The following is a 21,018-nucleotide window of genomic DNA, read 5'->3' as shown; positions in this document are numbered from 1 at the left end:
AAGAAAGAGGAAGGAAGGAAGACAAAATTTAGACATAGACACACACACACAGAGGGAAAACACCATGTGAAGGTTGAATTCATGCTGCCACAAGTCAAGGAGCTACCAGAAACCAGGAGGGAGGCCTGGAACACTAGATCCTTCCCTGGTGCCTTCAGAGGGAGCATGGCCCTGCCAACATCTTGATCTTGGATTTCCAGCCTCCAGAACGATAAAACCGTAAATTTCTGGTTTTTTAAGCCTCTCAATTGGTGGTACTTTGTTATGACAGCTCCTGTAAACTCATAGAGTGTCCCTTCCTTGTCACCTCTGCATTGCACTCCCCACTGGATCAACGCCTGGAAGCCCACCTTGTTGGAACCCTTATGTCACATAGGGGTGACAAGAAGGTCCTGCCTCTCAGTCGCAAGTTACTGGCCTTTCTGGATTTTGCGTCCTGCCATTAGCACAACTCTTAGCATGTTCGTAACACAGACACGTTCGGATTGCTCTAGCTCCAAGTCATAAAGCCCTCTTAAAAAAATTAAGCCAAAAAGTGTCAAGTGGCTTAAGCACATCAGCACCTGAAGTATAAGGATTTTATCCTATACTTTTCCTGCTGAAACACACATTGGTTTAAAAACAAAAGTGAAAGGGGAGAAAGCGGCCTCAAAACTTATCTTTGTGTTCACTGAAAATGTTGGCACTGTCAGGGCAAGGTTACTCTGCAATGCTCAAGTGCATGTTCAGTTAACTAACTCTGAACAGAAGGATCCAGATTCTTTCTTTCTTCAAATGGTTGCCTCTGATGAATTAGGAATACAGGATAAAATAAGAAACACCAGTTTAGGAGTTGAGGACCCGGGTTCACATTCTGACTGGATCTCTTACCAGCTGCATGATCTTAGATACACGCCTCGTCAAGCTCTTTGAGCATCATTTTTCTTATCTATGAATGAGAGGTAAAAATCCCATCTCAAGGAGGTATAGACTTTCCCTTTCTTAGGCCTCTGATTCCTGGAAGTGGGGGAGCATTTTAGCATGAAATATGCAAGTTATGCAGTGAGGATTCATCATTATTAACATGAGGAAGGGTTGTCTTATCGATGCTCCACCCTGAAGATGGGAAAGGACTACAGGGAACCACCCACGGTTTCCCTTTGGGACCAGCAGTACCTGTCGTCTCCCAGGGGAGGGGTCATGTTTTGTGGAGTCTAGAGCTTAATTAACTTGGGAGGTCATTTTGAAGGAGTAGAACTCATAAATTCAAATACAAAAGGAGGTGCAGGGCTTGAAAGAGGCTTGTGTTAGCGACAGGCCCTGAAGCATGAGCTTCCTCAGCTGCAGAATAAACCTAAGCACGTCCCCTTTGGGATACAAGGAGAGTAGACTCAGGACCTTGGGCAGAAGAGTGAGGAGGAAAAAGAGAGAAAGATTAAAATGATAATAATAAGAGGATTCTAGAACTCCCATCTGAAGCTGATTCAGTATGACTGGAGTGTCGATAAATGTCTGTATTCAGGATGTCTATAAATGACTGCTACTAGATTACATTTCTTCAAAAAAATTTTTTTCTGCTAACTGAGTAGACCTGAATGCCTGCTCAGATCTGAAAATAGTCTATCTTATTTTGTCCTAACGTGATGTTAAGGGTGGATTTCTTTTTATGAAACTCCCATGTGTAGTTGGGACCTGGCTTCAGTTCACGTGTGGCTCATCCCCAGTGGTCATACTGAACCTGGGCAGGCCTACGAAAAGCCTGTGATGGGGTTCAGGACACGCTCCCTTAAAATACAGCACCTTGGCATTTGGGAAAAGCACAGAAGCAGGAAGTTCACTTCTACCATGCCTTCTCCCTTCTCCCTTCTCCCTTCTCCCTTGAAGCAGGTCATAAGACCTCATATGACAGGTGCCCTCCTTACTCCCAGAGAAAAGGAAGGAAGACACAGAAATACCAAGAAGAATATGGACAAACAGGCCTTGCTAAGCTCCCCCCATCCCCTGTTTATTACCATGACATCATATTCCCTTTGTCCAATCACACTTTCATCAAACCTGAACATGAAAATACACAGGTTTCTCTGTTTGGGGGGTGGGTCTTCATTTCTGAAGTTTCCATGTCATGTAAAACTTATATTAAAGAAATGTGTATGTTTCACCCCTGTTAATTTGTCTTGTGTTATAGGGATCTAAGCCATAAGCCTAGGATAGATGAGGAAAAGATACTTCACCTGTTCGTCTGAAGGCTGAGGGATGGTTCTTATCAGACTGGAAGGAGCCATGCACCGAGAAGTTGACCCTGTAACAAGCCCTGGAGGTGGGAAAGAAGGAGGAATTCAGAAATGCATTCAGCACGTATTTATTGACATGTGCCTAAGTCCACAAGCACATATCAGAAGCCCTTGAGGCCAGTTATGTTTTAGAATTCAGAAATTTTCAGGTTTTAGAAAGGCAATGTGCATAAACCAAATATTATATAACATCCCTAGAGGGGTTGGAGGCAACACTTTGCAAATCAAACACAGTATTTCCACAGTCCTGTCTCAGCCAGATATATGAATAGTCACACCAAGTGGGATAAATGCAACCTTACTTCACCTTGTGTTTTGCCGCCAAGGTGGTTACAAAAATTTGTGTGTTTGTAGAGGTTTGGGGATTTTAGAATTATGGATAGGGATTGTGGACCTGGGCCAGGTGCCGGGCAGTGTTCTGATGCTGGGGAAATAGCACTAACACGACCAGAGCAGAGGCCTGAGGGAGCTGGTAGGCTCTGAACGAGGGATGGTTCCCCAGTGGGGCCCTGGCAGATGCAGGTGTAATCTCCATGGGGAGAAGGGGAGATTTTTAAAGGGAAACAAAACAAAACAAAAAACAAAACAAAACAACAATAGAAATGGTGTTCCATTAAAGCTCTAGAAAACATTAGTGCATAAGCTTGAATGCTTTAAAAAATATCTCCAACAGAAAATCAACAGAGAATAGAGGCTCCCTCCCTCCTTCCTGTTAACAATAGGCAGCTCAGTGGCTCTGGTGACTGGAGGGCCATGGGCCTCAGCTGGAAGATGTGAGTGCCCAGCAGACTGGACGGGCACAGCTGATGCCCACCCGACAGAAGCAGACCCCGACGGAGAGAGACCCACTCTGAGTGGTGGTTTGTGACTGTGTGTTGGGATATGGGGGAGACAAAGGTACCCCTGGGACAGGTCGCCAGAATATTTCCTGGGGTCTATAACCTATAGGAACCTGTAGGAACTGACATATACACATATGTCTATGCATGAGTGTTTTTATATATATATATAAACTATTGGGAGGAAGACTTTTCGTCTATTCACTTAGTTTGGAGTGCTTGGGGGCCTGCAAATTAACTAGCAATACACAAATTAGCAGAAGAAAAAAGGAAGTTTATTTACACGTGCATTGGACGTCACTAATGAGTAACTCACTGAATACCCAGTGGTAAAGGTTTATATACAGGTTGAATATCCCTTATTTGAAATGCTTGGGACTTAGAAGTGTTTCCGATTTTGGATTTTTTCAGATTTTTGGAATGTTTGTATATGCATAATGAGATACCTTGGGAATCTCAGGCCCTACGTCTAAACACAAAATTCATTTATGTTTTCCATGCAACTTATACCCATAGACAGTTGATAACTTCATACAGTTTTAAAAAGAATTTTGCACATGAACAAAGTTTGTGTTCCATTCATATATGTGTCTGGAATTTTCCACTTGTGGCATCCTGTCAGTGCTCAAAAACTTTCTGATTTTTAGAGCAGTTTGGATTTTGGATTAAGGATGCTCAATTTGTACCAATATAACAAAAAAGGGAGTAGCAGGAATTTACGGATTCGATGGGAAAATGTGTAAGGTGCTGTGAGTTTTTCTTGTGCTAATGGGAAGGGGCAATTTGTCCACTTCCTGGAATTTGCAGGAAACCCCCTCAAAGCAGGGTTAATAGCAGCCTGTATTTTTGAAAGACTCTTTGTTAGTCAGATAAGGAAAGTTCAGATAAGATTTTAAATATTTTCACCTCTAAACAATCTTTATGCCAAAGCTGCCATCCCTTCAATACATATATGCAGCACACACATACATATGTAAATATATATTATATAGGTGTATATATACATGTATGGTATGCCTATATAATATATATTTATACACACACGGGATATTCTATACTTACACCGCTTACGGCAATTATTTTTAAAATCTCCCTCTGCTTTTTCTCTTGTTCACCTCTGCCCCCCCCCAAGATCCTGGCTTGCCCTCCTGAGGCCTGCAGGGTCAGGACCAGATCGAGGAGAAATGAGGAGGTTGCAAAGCGGCATGTGTAGATTGCGTGGTTTGCTGAGAGCCTTCAGTATGATGACAGGGTAGTGCTAGGCTCTTAGGTTCGCCATGAATCTAAGTGCAAATCAGGTATGCTTGGCTCAAGCTCTTTACCCTCTAAGTAGATTTCCCAGGGAGTTTCAGAAACATCAGCACAGGCGGGATGAATTTTCCGAGAATGTGTGCTCCTGCATTAGTGGGTATACGCAAGAGCCTGAGAAATCTGGGCTCTCACGTTCACTGGGCTCCCACTGGCTAGAAAACTCAGGGTCTAAACTCCAGTGAACATTCTCAAAAGAATCTAAGAACCTCACTACCTCTTCCTACATTGTGTGGCCACTGTTGACTCTCTCCACAGCACTCCCAGAAATTGTTCTGGATTTTTTTTCTAGGAAACAGCTTAGGGACATTTATCTTTCCTCTGTCCTCCTTGGGGAGAGCATGTGTGGACCACTCCCCACCGGTTGGCATCTCAGCTCAGCCCCTTCGCCTCATTTCTGCTTCTGCAGAGAGTTTCCCACAAAATTTTCCCACAAAGTTTTTTGTTAGCGTTTATCGAGGATTTCACCAGCAAAGCAAAAGCCTCTGCCTGCAGGCTGATTGGTTGGTCATGAAAGAAAAGGTGAAGACATTTCTGATGAACGGTCCCATTTGAGAAGGGAAAAGCAGCCCTGTGGCCAAGTCCCCTGTGAGTGTTTTGGTTCGCCTAGTAGACCGCTTCTGCCAGTGTTTATCCAGCACAGGGAAGGTGCTTTGAATAGATGTCTTTGCTGACACGGAACCCTTTGCTTTGTGAATAGGGCGATTACTAAACAATGAAGCTATTACATTAGGAGCAGGAGCTGGCTGGAGCCAACAAATCTCCTCTCCGTTTACAGAGCTATAATTATCCAGAGTTTTAAAACACAATGGTATCTGCTGAGAGGGAACATCTGGGAGGGAACCAAGCCATCCCAATTAAAGGAGTGATGCACAGCCCCATGGATTGGATGACTCCACATTAATGGGGTGGCGATTTTTTTAGATGTCACTCAAGTTAACAAATGTGCTGAAAGGTTTGAGCAGAACAAATGTGCAGGGGGAAAAATCAGATCAAGAAGAGAGATCTGTTTTATAAGAACATCTACAAATTGGTTGCAGAAAGCATTCCAGGCTGCTGTTATGAACACTAATCAAGAGAAAAATGTTTCATGAGGTTTTTCCCATATGAAAATAAAAGCTTTTTCCACTTGCCATTTCATTTCAAAATAAATTCTTTTAACCTCCAGAGGACCCCGCATGACAGAGTGGGGTGGGAGGACAGCATTGCGGGGAGGTCTGAGTGGCTCGGGGTTATGGGGCTGTGCCGGCACTTAGGCTCACCATAAAGATTAGGGGAAATCAGTTGTTATGAGAGATTGGAGACTCGATCCTATAAATAGATTTGGCCCAGATAGTAGCATTGGACTCTGCTTTGCCAGTGAAGGTTACAGTATGCGCTCCGCCATAACCATCTGTCCTAAAATGGGTATGGGCCACATGCTTAGGGCTCCTGAGCACTTCGAGATCTAAATCAAGGGTCTATTCCACCTGTTACATAAGTTGAGGGCAATTCTTCCAGGTAAAAAGAGAAAACTAAAAGAATGGTTATGAGGGCAGTAACAAAACCAGACAAAAGAATCTCTCATTCATCATCTTATACCTCTGGGAATGTTTGCTCTAATGGAGTGGGAGTTCCATCGGGGGCGGGGAGGGGGCCCACCATGGGGGATTATTTCTTCAATTATGCTTCCTTCCCATCTGTTTGGGGGCACTGCAGCAGCATCACACAGGGGCTCAGCTCAGTTCTGAAGGCAGAATCCGGGAAATGATTTGGGTCATCACAGGCTATACCGCAGAGCCCACAGTAGGCTAAATCAGGAAAGTGGGGTGCTTGCCAGGTTTTTCCCAAGCTGTCCTTTTCTGGCCCTTTGCTGATGCTCCTGCTGCAGTGGAGTCCCTCCCCACTTTCAGAGCCCTGTTGGTCCCCCTTCTGATTGTTTCCCACAGAAGTACACTAAAACATGCTGTCAGAGCACTTGCTAGCTTTCACTTACTCCAAGGGGGGAAAAAGTTTAAGTCTCTTTATCAACTTTCCCATAAGTATTTGCATGATGATTGCTGCAAAAGCAGTATTATAACAACATAAAAAATTAATAATTAAAACAGTTACCAATTAACCCACCACCCTACTACCATTTGAGTACCCCTAAGCCCATTTGTTCACTGAGGCTTCACCTGCTTTTTCCATTCTGCTTTGTTAAATATTTGCCTATTTCTAAGTTTTACTATGGAAGATAATACCACCATCAACATGTGCATTCTTTTTAACCTTCTGTGAAAGATCTCTCCAGAAATCTGGACCGATGCACAGTACTGTGAACTGAATTGTGCCAAAATTCATACACTGAAGTGTTAACCCCCTGTATTTGGAGATAGGGATGTTAGAGAGGTAATTCAGGTTAAATGAGGTCAGAAGGGGGCAGCCTAAATCCTTATGACTGGTGTTCTTATAAAAAGAGAAGGAGAAAGCAGAGCTCTCTCTCTCTCTTCCTCCATGTACACAGAGGAAAGGTCACTTGAAGACACAGAGAGAAGGCGGCCATCTGCAAACCAAGGAAAAGGCCTCAGGAGAAATCAAATCTGCAATGCCTTGGTCTTGGACTTAACAGCCCCCAGAACTGTGAGAAAATAAACGTCTGTTGTTTAAGCCTCCCAGTCTGTGGCATTTTGTTATGGTAGCCCAAGTAGATGAATACATACAGTGTTGGGGTTGAAAGGTGAGGAAGAGAAAAGCAGCCTTTGACATTAGGAGCAGGCCTGGCCCTCACAGCTAGCCCATGTGTTCTCCTGCTGAACACAAACAATTTCACAGAACTCTAACATCAGACAAGGCCACTCTGAGGCCACGAAGGATCAGGACAAGAAAAAGACCACTCCACAATCATGTCTGAATCCAGACAAATGCACAAACCACAAAAATGACCCAAGCATCTTCCTATACTGGATAAATGAATGATTGCCACAGCTTCCTTACCCATTTTAAGCTTTAGCCTTGCTCTAGTTTTTTCACCTTCTAGATTAGATTTATTCATAGAATTACTCTCACTTCCTGAGAGCATCCAATCCAGAACAACGCCCCACTTCCTTAAATCTTCTCCCTAAACACCTAATATGAGCCAAAATCCTATCACAAGTCCTTTCTAAGCTCCGACTGAGCAACTCTGTGGTTCATTGTAAGCATTAAACCCAGCTTAGCGTGTGTATATTTCTGGTGGTCACTGGCTGAACAATGTTATCAGTGATGTGAGTGTTTTTGTGGTTTTTAATAAGCATTTAACATTGTATCAAAGAAGCTATTCAATTTTGATTGCTTTCAAAAATTTTACACAACCCAACCAGCAACTTAAGTGTTAGGGTCTTTTTCAATTAAGTGGACAGTATAAACTGAATCTTGTTTCAACGTGTATGTTTTATTGCTTTGTAGGCTAATCATCTTCCCAGGTTTTTAATATTTCTCCTCTACTAGTATTTCCTTTTATCTGTCACCAGTGTGATATTCAATGATGAAAAAATAATTTTTGTCTCCTAGTAAAAATATTTCGCAAGTTTCCTGGAATGTGAGCGAGGTATTTGAAGGGTTGTAGTATTGTAAGAGTGTTTTTCACTCCTGCTTCTGAAATGAAACTCATGGCCTGGGATTTAGGGTCCTCATAGTAGAAACAGCATTGCATGTGCACACACACACAACAAAAATGGGGGAACACTCGGCAATTACAATCCTCATTTCTGTAACTTGTCATGTTGTCATAGCTGGTGGTTATAACCTCTTTCTTCTACTACCCATTCTGTATTTCCCTTGCCTTCAACAAGCGCCTCAGATGGTCACAAACCTTCATTTCTAAAGAGTCTGAGCCAATGTCCTTCCTGGCTTGGGTTGTTGCAGTTTTCCATTGGCCTTAATCATAGGGCTTGGTAATATTAAGAGGTACCCTGAGGGATCTCCTGTAGTCCAGAAATACTCTTCCTTACCTCTGTTGTGGAGTAGTAGTCCAATTTCCCCTTGGTAGTCAGAGTCAGTCACCCTAACCAGCACAGAAACTCCTTTCTTTGTCTGTTGATTCAGAGGAATGAGGAGTCCAAAGTGGTTTCATGGCAGTCTTGACTTCCAGTTCAGTGGAAGCATTGCTATGTCTCCCTGTGGAAGTATTCTTCCGTCTAGAACAAAGACCTGTGGGCCAGCAGAGCATGAAGTCATGGGAACAAAAAGCAAAATTTACTAGTGGGTAACCAGGAGGAATAGTGAGTGGTAGAACCCCATTTCAACCCCTTGATTCCTGGGCCTGTGAGTTTCTGGCTATAGGAGAAATAGCATCATAGGTTAAATGCTGAATCAGAGCATACACAGTCTACAGAGAACCTTGTCCTAACCCTGCAAGGTAGTGACACTTAGCTGGCACTAGACGGAGTCTTCAAATGTCCATTTCACTGTTCTATCAAGCCAGCTGCTTCAGGATGATGGGGAACATGGTAAGACCAGTGAATTCCATGAGCATGAGCCCACTGCCACACTTCATTTGCTGTGGAGTTCTTTGGTCAAAAGTAATGCTGTGTGGAATACCATGAGGGTGGATAAGGCATTCTGTGAGTTGATGAATGGTGGTTTTGGCAGAAGCACTGCAGGCAAGGAAAGCAAATTCATATCCAGAGTAAGTGTCTATTCCACTAAGGACAAGATGCTATCCCTTCCCTGATAGAAGTGGTCCAATGTAATCAACTGCAAACAGGTAGCTGGTTGATCATCTGGGGAATGTTGCCATATTAGGGGCTTAGCACTGTTCTCTCAGGCTGGCAGATCGGGCAGTTGGCAGTGGCCATAGCCAGGTCAGCACTGGTGAGTGGGAAGTCCATGTTGCTGGGCCAAGGCATAATCTTCATCCCTGCCATAATGGCCGCTTTGTTCACGAACCCATTGGGCGATGACAGGGATGGCTGGGGAAAGAGGCTAACTAATATCCACAGAATCGGTCATTCTGTCCACTTGACTATTAAAATCCTCTTCTACTGAGGTCACCTTTTGGCAAACATTCATATGGGACACAATTATGTTGATTTTTTTTCCCATTCAGAGAGGTCTACCTACATATCTCTTCCCCAAATTTCTTTGTCACCAATTTTCCAGTGGAGCTCTTTCTACATCCCTGACCATCCAGGCAAACTACTGCTCACAGCTCATAAATGAGGAAAAACAAATGTCAACCCATTTCTCTTTCCAAGCAAAGTGAACAACAAGGTGCATTACTCAAAGTTCTGCCCACTGGAAGGAATTGCTTTCACCACCATCCTTCAGAGATGTCCCAGAAAGGGGCAGTAGTGCTGCAGCTGTCTACCTTCAGGTGGTGTCTGCATGTTGTGCACAACCATCTGTAAACCAAGTCTAAGTCTTCTCTTCCTCTGTCACTGATCATAGGAAACTCCTCATGAGACTGGGAGAGATAAGGCAGTGTAGCAGGAGTGGGAACCATGAGCATCTGCGTCACTTCTTCATGTAACTCACTTGTGCCTGCAGGATCTGCTCAGTCCCAATCAGTCGAATCACTTCCATTTGATGATGGAGTGCTTCTATGCACACCTGATGTTATAACTTGCTGGGTAAGAAAACACCCAGTTCATGATGGGCAGCTCAGGTTGCAGGGTAACACGGTAACCCATAGTTAAGCATTTAGTCTTTACTAAGGCTCAGCAGCAGGCCAAAAGCTATTTCTCAAAAGGAGAGTAGTTATCTGTGGAGATTGGCAGGGCTTTGCTCCCAAATCCAAAGGCCTGCATTGCAGTTCACCCATAGATGCCTGACAAAGGCTCCAAATAGCATCCCTATGTGCCACTGACACTCTAAGCACCATTGCTTGGCCCTGTTGGATCTTATGGCCCAAGCGGCAGAGCAGTTTGCACAGCAGCCTGGCCTGTTACAGAGTCCTCTCTTGTTCTGGGACCCACTCAATATTAGCAGCTTTTTGATCACAGTAATACACCCAAATGAAGAATATGTTGCCTCCAAAATCTGAAGAAGCCCAGTAGGCATTGCACTTCTCTTTTGGTTGTAGGATGGGCCAGATGGAACAACTTAGCCTTCCCTTAGAAGGGATATCTCAATAAGCTTCACAACATTGGATGCCTAAAACTTTCACTAAGGAGAGGGCCCCTGAAATTTGTTGGATTTATTTCCCACCTTCTTACATGCAAATTTCTTACCAATAGGTCTAAAGTAGTTAATGCTTCTTGCTCAGTAGGTCCAATCAACATAATGTCATTAATCGCATGGACCAGTGTAATACCTTGTGAAAGTGATTGAGACTCCCATGAATTAGATTATAATACAATGCTGGAGAGAGTTAGCATAACCCTGAGGTAGAGCAGTAAAGGTGTATTGCTGGCCTTGCAATGAAAGAAAACTGCTGTTGGTAGTCTCTATTGACAGATATGAAGAAAAAGGCATTTGTCAAATCAATAGTTGCCTATCAGGTTTCAGAGAATATGCTAATTTGCTCAAGCAATGAAACCACATCTGGTACAGCAGCTGCAAGGGGAGTCACCACCTGGTTAAGCTTATGATAATTCACCGTCATTCTGCAAGATCCAACTGTCTTTTACATAGGTCAAATAGGCAAGATGAATGGGAACGTGGTGGAAATCACCACCCTTGCATTTTTCAAATCTCCGATGCTGTCACTAATCTCTGAAATCCCTTCAGGGATGCAGTATTGCCTTTGGCTTACTATTTTCCTATATAAGGGCAGTTCTAGTGGCTTCCTCTTGGCCTTTCCCACCGTAATAGTCCTTATCCCACAGATTAGGTAACCCATGTGGGGATTCTGCCTGCTGCTGAGTGTATCTATTCCAATTATGCATTCCAGAACTGGGGAAATAACCACAGAATGGCTTCTGAGACCCACTGGGTCAATGGGACACAGACCTGAGCTAAAACTCCATGAGTCATCTCACCTCCATAAGCCCCTACTCTGGCTAGTGGACCAAATGATGGTCCCTGTCTCCTAGATTCCATGTCAGTTCAGAGCCTTTGTCTGGCAGTACCCAAAAGATCTGATTATTTCCTTTTCCTCAAGGCACACTTACCCTGGTAAAAGGCCGTAGGTCCCTTTGGGGAGGCTTGGGGAAAAAGTAACAGTATAACTTATTGGCAGTGTACCAGGGTCCTTCATCAAGGGGACCCAGTTTCCTTTTCATTCAAGGGGTTCTGGCTCTGTAAACTGGCTTAAGTCTGGGAATTCATTTGGGCGCCACGATTCCCTACTTTTATGATTCAAGATGGACTTTTGCTCACTTGAACGTTGCTGTTGACACAGATCGATTAGCAATTTAGTAGGCTTTCTATCTGCTTCACTTCTGAAAACATCATGATCAACTAGCTAATGCCATCGGTCTGGAAGCCCGGCTATTCTGATTGCTGCTTTGACTCTACTGTCCCTTAAAGTAACCGCACTCACTTTGCCTTTGGTGGTTAAGAGCTGCCACATGGCTCCTGCCACGCTAGGATCCAATCACTCCATTGCATTTAGGTTTCCCAGTTCAGTGACTGCAGATCCCACTGTAAAGTCTCACCTACAGAGAAGAGTGATCACGGAGTTTTTCAAGGATACCAGGGATTCCCTCACAAATTTATGTCTCACAATTGTGGTGAAAAATACATCTGCTGGACTCTCTCTGGGTGAGGGGGAAGATACTAAATGACAAATCCACTCTAACATTTCAATCTCCCTAAGCCTTTGAATCTCTTCCTCTATATTAAAACAGGGCAGTTCTAGCATTTTGAACTCACTCAATATCGCCCACTTTTTGGTCTATGTTTCAGCCAACCAACCAAATTTAGTCCCTTTGTGTTGCTATGAAGGAATATTTAAGGCTGGATACTTTATAAAGAAAAGAGGCTTCTTTGGCTCATGGTTCTGCAGGCTGTACAAGAAGCATGATGCCAGCATCTGCATCTAGTGAGGGCCACAAGCTGCTTCCACTCATGGCAAAAGGTGAAGGGGAGCTGGTGTGTGCAGAGATCACATGGCAAGAAAGAAAGGTGGTAGGGAGGGAGGTACTGGGCTCTCTTAAACAACCAGCTCTTGTAGGAACAAATAGAGCAAGAATTCACTCACTCTTGCAAGAATGGCACCAAGTCATTCCTGAGAGATCTGCCCCCTGAACCAACACCTCCTACTGTTCCCCACCTCCAACATTGGGAATCAAATTTCAACACGAGATTTGGAGGGAATAAGCAAACTAAGGTATAGCACAAACAATTAGAGCCCTTTCTAACTGCCTGAGCTGCAATGTTAAATACAGAATCTCGGCTTAGTGAGTCCACATCAATGAATTCCACCTAATCCAACTTTATATTCCTCCTGCCATTATCCCACACCCTCAATATCCACTCCCACACATGTTTCCCAGATTTCTATCTGTATAAATTAGAAAATTCCAGTAGTTCTTTTGAACTGTAGTACACTTCCTTGTGAGTTACATTTTGTACCTTACCTTTAGGAGCCTACTAGGACTTGAATCAAGTTATGGGTCTAGAAGCAAAGAGGGGTGATAGAAATGGGTCTTGAGGAGAATCATTGTCTAGCATGTCATCTACCACAGAGGGGGTCATTACAGTTTTCTAGGACAATGCAGGTTTAATCCCATCAGATGAGAGGTGAGGGGCTGAAGAGGCCACTATCACTGGGAGTGGGAAGGTGGCTTCCACAAAGGATAGAGAGGCCTCTTCCACTGGCAAATATTTATCAGATTCCAGGGGCTCGATTTCCCCAGTTTCATCAGGTCTTCCCACATATCCCCATTCCAACTATCAAAGTGCATATCTTCCTCACTTCAACGTTAGACTTCCTGTGAGGCTGAGAGTTTAACCTGTGCAGTAATTCAGCCAGTCTCAGGATAAGATTCTGTGTTTGATTTTCAGCAATCATAGCCCTGCTGCTAAAAGCAATAATGATATTTCAGGGCACACATAGAAGATTTCAGGTTTTGTACATGGGGCTTAAACTGAAGATTCAAATCCCTGAGCTCATCCTTTTCTTTCCCCACTTTGTCCAGTGACATTTGGATCAACCAGCCAATCTCATTATACTTGTTAGTTTGCAAAAAAAAAAAAAAATTGTTCATAAGTATATACATAGCCCCCACAACCACCCCCAGCTCCTTGCTTCTTGTAAGAGGTTGCTGAGGAGTATCCAATGGTGGTATTTTACATATCTCTATTGTAATATCATGCCATGGACTACGGGTGCTCTCATTACTACTAAAAATAAAGTCATAAGCATCTTTAAATCTAATCAGAGAGCCAATTCCAGAAACCACAGAACCAATTCAGAAAACCCATCGTTAACATTCCTTTTTTTTCTTTTTAATTTAATTTAATTTAATTTTTTGAGACAGGGTCTCATTCTATTGCCCAGGCTGTAGTGCAGTGGTACTATCACAGCTCACTGCAGCTTCAGCTGCCTGGGCTCAAGCAATTTTCTCACTTCAGCCTTCTGAGTAGCTAGGACCATAGACACACTACCCTATGCCCGGCTAGTTTTTTCTTTTTTTATTTTTCGTAGAGATGAGGTCTCACTATGTTACCCAGGCTGCTCTCAAACTCCTGGGCTCAGGCGATCGTCCTACCTTGGCCTCCCAAAATGATGGGATTACAGGCACGAGCCACAGCACCTGGACTTCATCCTTAACATTCTGTTTCTCTAGAACTATAAAGGAAGTGGGAATAGTCATACGACATTGCACATGTACTAAATGCACTGAATTGTACACTTAAAAATGTTTAAAATATTAATTTTACGTGTATTTTACCACAATAAATAAATTTTTTAAAAAACCAGTTACAAAAAAGGAAAAGAAATAACCCAGGCCTGAATGAAGGTAGGCAAGGGCAAAAAGACCCTCAATTCAGAGTTTAACTCAACAGGAAGTGCTGATCAATTTGATGGTTGAATAAGGATAAAAGCTCAGAGTTTTAGAGTTTTAAGAAATAAAATATGAGTCTAAGGTTTTCTATCTGTAACTTTACATTCATCTTTCTTCTAGGATTTAGTCAAAAGTCTTTTCAACTTTTGGACCAATGATTCTATGCTAATTTGCACTTTCAACTGAACATTCATACTGTAATTTTGTCCCAGGCAGAATTAAAGTAAAGATTCAAGATCTGGGCTTGAATCTTTACCTACTTACCAAGATGTACCTACTTCTTCCGGAAACAACATTCATGATTCTTAAAGATTTCACAAGCGTGCTTTCTAAAGTAAATTATAAACAGTGCCAAAGAATTTGCTTCACTACATGCCTATAGGGTGGTGAATCAGGCTTAACTCTTCCTCCCCCACCCCCATTTCCCCATTCACATCTCACCTGACGTCTTCCTTTGACCTACTTTTTCAGAAATCAAAGAAGTAATCTTAGGTGGTGATTTGAAGTCCCACAGCCATTGGTACTTACTCCTCTTAAGCTACTCTGCTTTCTGTTCCTTCTGTCTACTGTCCAGGGTAAGTGGCTGGAAGTAGTAAGGGGTCAATGCCAAGTGAAATCCTCTGGTGTTTTCTTCTGACATCCAGGAATCTGCAAAGTGAGTTTGCTGGGAGTGTCCAGTTTTTTCAGCTTAACGTTAGGTGTACTTTCTGTCTTCGGCACAAATTGTTTCCAAATGCCTGTGGGTTGCAATATGATTTTCCCATCTTGAAAATCTATTAAAAAGGAAGAGATTCTTCACTTCTCCCCACCCCACCTCCAGGCACTGCAGATGGCGATTAACACCCTACACAGCCCCTCCCCGTAGCATCATCAATTTTTTGCCTGCATTGCATCTACTTCACAGTTTGAGACATGCCAAATCACACACGTTCTAAGTACTTGTTGCTAGCAACAAATCTCTCTTCCTCAGTGGCCAAGCAGACTATATTTGGAATGTCAGAGCACCTAGCCCTTCCCTGGCCCACTTCCTTTAGCTGAGAAGTCTCCAAGCCTTAAAGTAACCTCACCCATGTTTCCTTGGGTTCTGCTTGTTGAAGGAACTCTTTGGATGAACTCGGCAAAACACAAAGTGACAACAAAACAGAGAAACAATCAGATTCTTTTCCATGAACTCCTTTTCTTTAAAAGTGAGTGTTATTAACCTACCTTATGGAACAATTGTGAATGTATTTAATGAGCTCATCAAAATATACATACATATATATATATAGAGAGAGAGAGAGAGAGTCTCACTCTGTTGCCCAGGCTGGAGTGCAGTGGCACAATCTCGGCTCGCTACAACCTCCATCATCTCACAGGTTCAAGCAATTCTCCTGCCTCAGCCTCCCAAGTAGCTGGGATTACAGGCGCTCACCACCAAGCCCAGCTAATTTTTTTTTTCTTTTTGGAGACAGGATCTCGTTCTGTTGCCCAGGCTGGAGTGCAATGGGGCAATCTTGGCTCACTGAAACCTCTGCCTCCTGGGTTCAAGCTTCCTGCCTCAGCCTCCCGAGTAGCTGGGACTACAGGCAAATGCTGCCAAACCAGGCTAATTTTTTTTGTATTTTAATAGAGATGGGGTTTCACCAGGTTGCCCAGGCTGGTCTTGAACTCCTGAACTCAGGCAATCCACCTCCCTCGGCCTCCCAAAGTGCTAAGATTCCAGGCATGAGCCACCGTGCCCGGCCTAATTTTTGTATTTTTAGTAGAGACTGGGTTTTGTCGTGTTGGTCAGGCTGGTCTTACACTCCTGACCTCAGGTGATCCGCCGACCTTGGCCTCCCAAAGTCCAAAGTGCTGGGATTACAGGTGTGAGCCACCGCGCCCGGCCTGAGCTCATCAAAATATTAAAACTAGTCCATCTTTAATGGCAGTGTAGACCTAGCACATGGCTGGCAGTGTATAACTGCCAGGTGTTTCTCTTTTTCTCACTGTTTCTCTCTCTTTTTTATTGAGGTAAAATTCACATAACATAAACCAAATCATTTTAAAGTGAACAATTAAATGGCATTTTGTACTTTCTTTCTTTTTTTTTGAGACGGAGTCTCGCTCTGTTGCCCAGGCTGGAGTGCAGTGGCCTGGGACTACGGGCGCCCGCCACCTCGCCCGGCTAGTTTTTTGTATTTTTTTTTAGTAGAGACGGGGTTTCACGGTGTTAGCCAGGATGGTCTCGATCTCCTGACCTCGTGATCCACCCGTCTCGGCCTCCCAAAGTGCTGGGATTACAGGTTTGAGCCACTGCGCCCGGCCGCATTTTGTACTTTCACAGTGTTGTACAATCACATCTCTATCTAGTTCCTAAATATTTCCATCCCCCCCAAAAGGAAACGCATCCCCATTAACCACTCTCCATTTCCCTCTCCTGAGCCTTCACAAACAACAATCGACTTCCTGTCTCCGTACATTTACCTGTTTTGGTTATTTTATTTAAATGGATTTATATGTGTCTGGCTCCATTCTCTTAGTGTAATATTTTTTAAGTTTTTCCATATTGTAACAAGTTTTGGTAATTTATTTCTTGTTATATCTGAACAATCTTCTGTTGTATGGATATACCACAATTTGTTATCTATTTATCTGTTGATGAACATTTGTGCTGTTTCACCCTTTGATGTTTGTAAATTATAAATAGGGCTGCCATGAACACACATGTACATGTATTGGTTTCAGTGCCTGTTTTCAATCCTTTTGAGTATATAACTGGGAGTGAAATTGGTATTCACCCTTTTTTTTCTTCTCTTAATGATCTCATGTCTGCATGAGCCTTAATGATGCGCTGTTTTAAAATTCCTGACGTTGTTTGTCACTAGTTCATTTGTCTCTAGTTTAACTGACCAATCTTGACAGCAATTTTTCACTTTTATTAGTATTTTAAGGAATCTGCCTGTGGTTTTGAGAACCTTGTCTGCTTATACATTTGAATTAGTGATAATGATTGCTTTCTCTTTGGATTTGTTCCCCACTCCTTTGGTAATGTCTGGAGAGGGCTGCTTAACTGACATGATCGAGGCTCCATTTGTATGTCCTGGGATCCCTCATCAGGCCTGTGCACTCCCAGACAGGAACCTGCATCTTTGTCCGAGGGCCATCCCTAGGCTGCCTGAACTTACTTAGCCTATGGGCATAGTGGGCTGGAGGTGCGTGGGAACTAACAGCCTCCGGAGGAAACCTTTAACTAAAGACCAAAGGCTGTCAGGGTGTAAACACCCTTCTTGCCCTTCGGCTGGGATAATTCTGAAGCATATTTTACTTAGTTTTCTAGAGTTCTTCTTGGTAATTAATGCAATCAAGCTCCAGTCTCCTGCTGTGATGACTGCCTTCATGACACACCCTTTATTATTTATCTGTCTTCCCTCCATATCTCACTTCCTACCTGTTCCTACTTGTCTATTTCCCTGTGAGGGACTGAACTGTGAGCCCCTCAAATTCAACATATGAAGCCCCTAAATTTATTTGTTCGAGTCTGAAGTCAAGGTACCTAAGAGTGTGGCTTTATTTGGAGATACAGCTGGAAAGAGGTGATGAAATTAAAATGAGATCATGAAGGTGCACCCTAATCCACTATGACTGGTGTCCTTATAAGAAGAGATTAGGACGCAGACACACATAGAGGGAATCCCATGGGCAGACACAGGGAGAACACAGACATCTGCAAGCCAAGGGCAGGGGCCTCAGAAGAAACCAAACCTGCTGACTCCTTGATCTCAGATTTCAGCCTCAAGAACTGTGAGAAAAAAAAAATTTCTGTTGTTTAAGCCACCTAGCCTGTGATACTTTGTTACGGCCGCCCAAGCTAATTAATTCACTCCCAATTAAACTGTTTGCCCTTGAATCCTTGGCTCAAGGTCTGCTTCTGGGGAACCCAAGCTAAGATTCAAAGTTTATTGATTTTTTTCAGTGTTTCTTCTTTTCTAAATATGCATTTGAAGCTATAAATTCCCTTCTAAGCATGGCTAACACTCTGATATGTAGTATTTGATAGTGTAATGATAAGTATTTGTAGTATAATGGTAAGCTTTGATAGGCAGTATTGTTATTTAATTCAAAGTATTTTCCATTGCAATTTCTGTTTAACCTGTGGCTTATTATAACTCAGAAGAATTTTACATTGGCCTTATAGATGCTCCTGACACATGTGTCACTTCTGCTCACAACTCAAATGACCAGAACTAGCCACAGGGCTCCACCCAGCCACAGGGGAGCAGAAAGTACAACCTACTGTGTTGTTGTTGCATAGAACATCTTTCTACATGTTTCCTCTTGCATAGGTGCTAGAATTGCTTTAGAATAGGCTATAAACCTGGGGTGGAATCACTAAGCCATCTTATTAAACCCATCTACCATTTTATTGGAAATCGCCAAGCTGCTTTCCAAAGTGATTGTGCAAGTACACATTGCCTGTGCATATTCTTCTGCACCCTCACAACGCTTCATATTATCAGACTTTTAACATTTTTTGACAATTTTGGAGGCATGAAACAGTATCCTATTGTGTTTTAATTTGCATTTCCCTGACTAATAGGCAGGTCAGGCTTTTTCATTTGTTTGTGGTTGTTGTTGCTTTTTGTTTTTGTTTTTTGAGATGGAGTCTTGCTCTGTCATCAGGCTGGAGTGCATTGGCATGATCACAGCTCACTGCAACTTCCACCTGCCAGGTTCAAGCGATTCTCCTGCCTCAGCCTCCCAAGTAGCTGGGACTACAGGCACCTGCCACCACGCCCAGCTGATTTTTGTATTTTTAGTAGAGACGGGTTTTCACCATGTTGACCACGCTGGTCTCTATCTCTTGACCTCATGATCCACCCACCTCAGCCTCCCCAAGTATTAGGATTACAGGCGTGAGTCACCGCGCCCGGCTAGGTCAGGTCTGTTTTATACCACATGTCCTGTGATGGTTTCTACTTTATGTAATTGTATTCTTAAAATAAATTTTATGAAATATTTTCCATTTTAATAAAAATTAAGTTTTTGTCCTATTTGATAATAATTCGTGGCTCATTTCCTAATAGTTTACATCATAATTCTCTAAAACTAATCCTTGCATTTTAGCAAGATTTCAGGTCTATTTAATTAGCAAGGCTGAATTTAAGAATGAACTTGAACTTTATCAGGGGTCAGTAAACTTTTTTTTGGTAAAAGATCAATAGACATTTTTTATCTTATTTATTTTTTTGCTTTGCAGACCACATGGTCTCTGTTGCAACTACTCAGCTCTGTTGATATAGCTGAAAAGCAGATATAGACAATATGGTGTGGCTGTGCTTCCACAAAACTTCACTTGTGGACACTAAAATGTAAATTTTGTGTAATTTTCACATGTTACAAAATATAACTTTTCTTTTGACTTTTTCCTCAGCTATTTAAAGATGTAAAAATCATTCTTGACTCAGGCTATATAAAACAGAGGCAACAGGCCATAGTTTGCTCTTGGGCCCTAGCTTGGCACCCCCTGAACTATATGAAAGCTTGACTCTAAAGGCAAAGAATGTGATAGAAGCTGTCTACCTGCTGTTAATGCAACTCACATTGCAATCAACATGAAGGATTAAGATCTCGGCCAGGTCTTTCAATCGTCTTTCTCTATTTTTGTGTCTTACAAGGATTTTCTTAGATAAGTTTCATGAGCATGGTAGATCCAATGGTCTCAAAAGATTTACCCTGCATTCTGCAAGCACAGGTGTTTCACACAGCAAAGCCCAGGAGCACAGGTCTTGCAGCCTCTGGATAACCAGACCAAACTCGTCTCTCACCAGTAGTTCAAAAAAACCCATGCTATCCTCATGCAAATAAACTTAGGAAATGCTTTGCCAAATGATTTGTTCAGAACAGTAAAAGCTGGATACCACTTTGTGTGGAAGAAGAGGAGATCCAGTAATGACAATACATCTTTTGTCAGAAAGACTTACACAGGCTGTGACATTCTTCTTTGGAGTGTTGTCATTGTGTTGGAAGGGATGAAGTGGTTCTAGGGCACACAAAAAAAGGGTTATGAACATCTGAGAAGACTACAAATAAGTCCTTACTGCTGATTTTGGACACAGGTAGGTTACAGAGATGTTACACAAGCCCTCTGGCTTATCAGTCACCCAGGGTCTGCCTCTGTAAGGCTAATACCATGGTCACTATACTCTCTCTCTCTGAAACGCTCTGGAGTCTATTCCACATGTAACTGAATGTTTGTTCAGGTAGAAAACCACACTTTGGCCAAATAAATCTTTGGTTTGTTCCAGGCCAGCCATATGAAGATTCAGATGAGCAGCCTGTGCTTCCTTTGCCTTATCTCTCAAGAGCTGAGGCTTTATTTCTATTCCACCTTGAACAATTTTGTTTGAGTACAACATATTTACTGATACTGTCAGCTCAAGTCATTGTGGAATGAATACTTAGATGCTGCGTTCTTCCAAGAACTGAGCAGAACCTCCCTCCTGTGAACATTTTCAATAGGTTGTTTTCAAGGTGAGAAAGTGGGAGGGAGAAGGGGACGAGCATCGAAGTAAATATTTTTTTCTTCTTTTACTTTTGCTACTGGGAACTTTCCTGTCAAGGAAGGCAGGTCCCCTTTTATTTTATCAGATGCAGAGGAGTTATGGTACCTCTGTTACCAGTTCCTTATCCACAATTTATGTTTGTAACAAGGGACCTGTTGCTACCAGTTACTGATGAAAACAA

The sequence above is a fragment of the Mandrillus leucophaeus genome, unplaced genomic scaffold (genome assembly GCF_000951045.1).
Source record: "Mandrillus leucophaeus isolate KB7577 unplaced genomic scaffold, Mleu.le_1.0 Scaffold82, whole genome shotgun sequence".
In the NCBI taxonomy this organism is placed as follows: domain Eukaryota; kingdom Metazoa; phylum Chordata; class Mammalia; order Primates; family Cercopithecidae; genus Mandrillus; species Mandrillus leucophaeus.
This window is presented reverse-complemented; position numbering follows the sequence as displayed.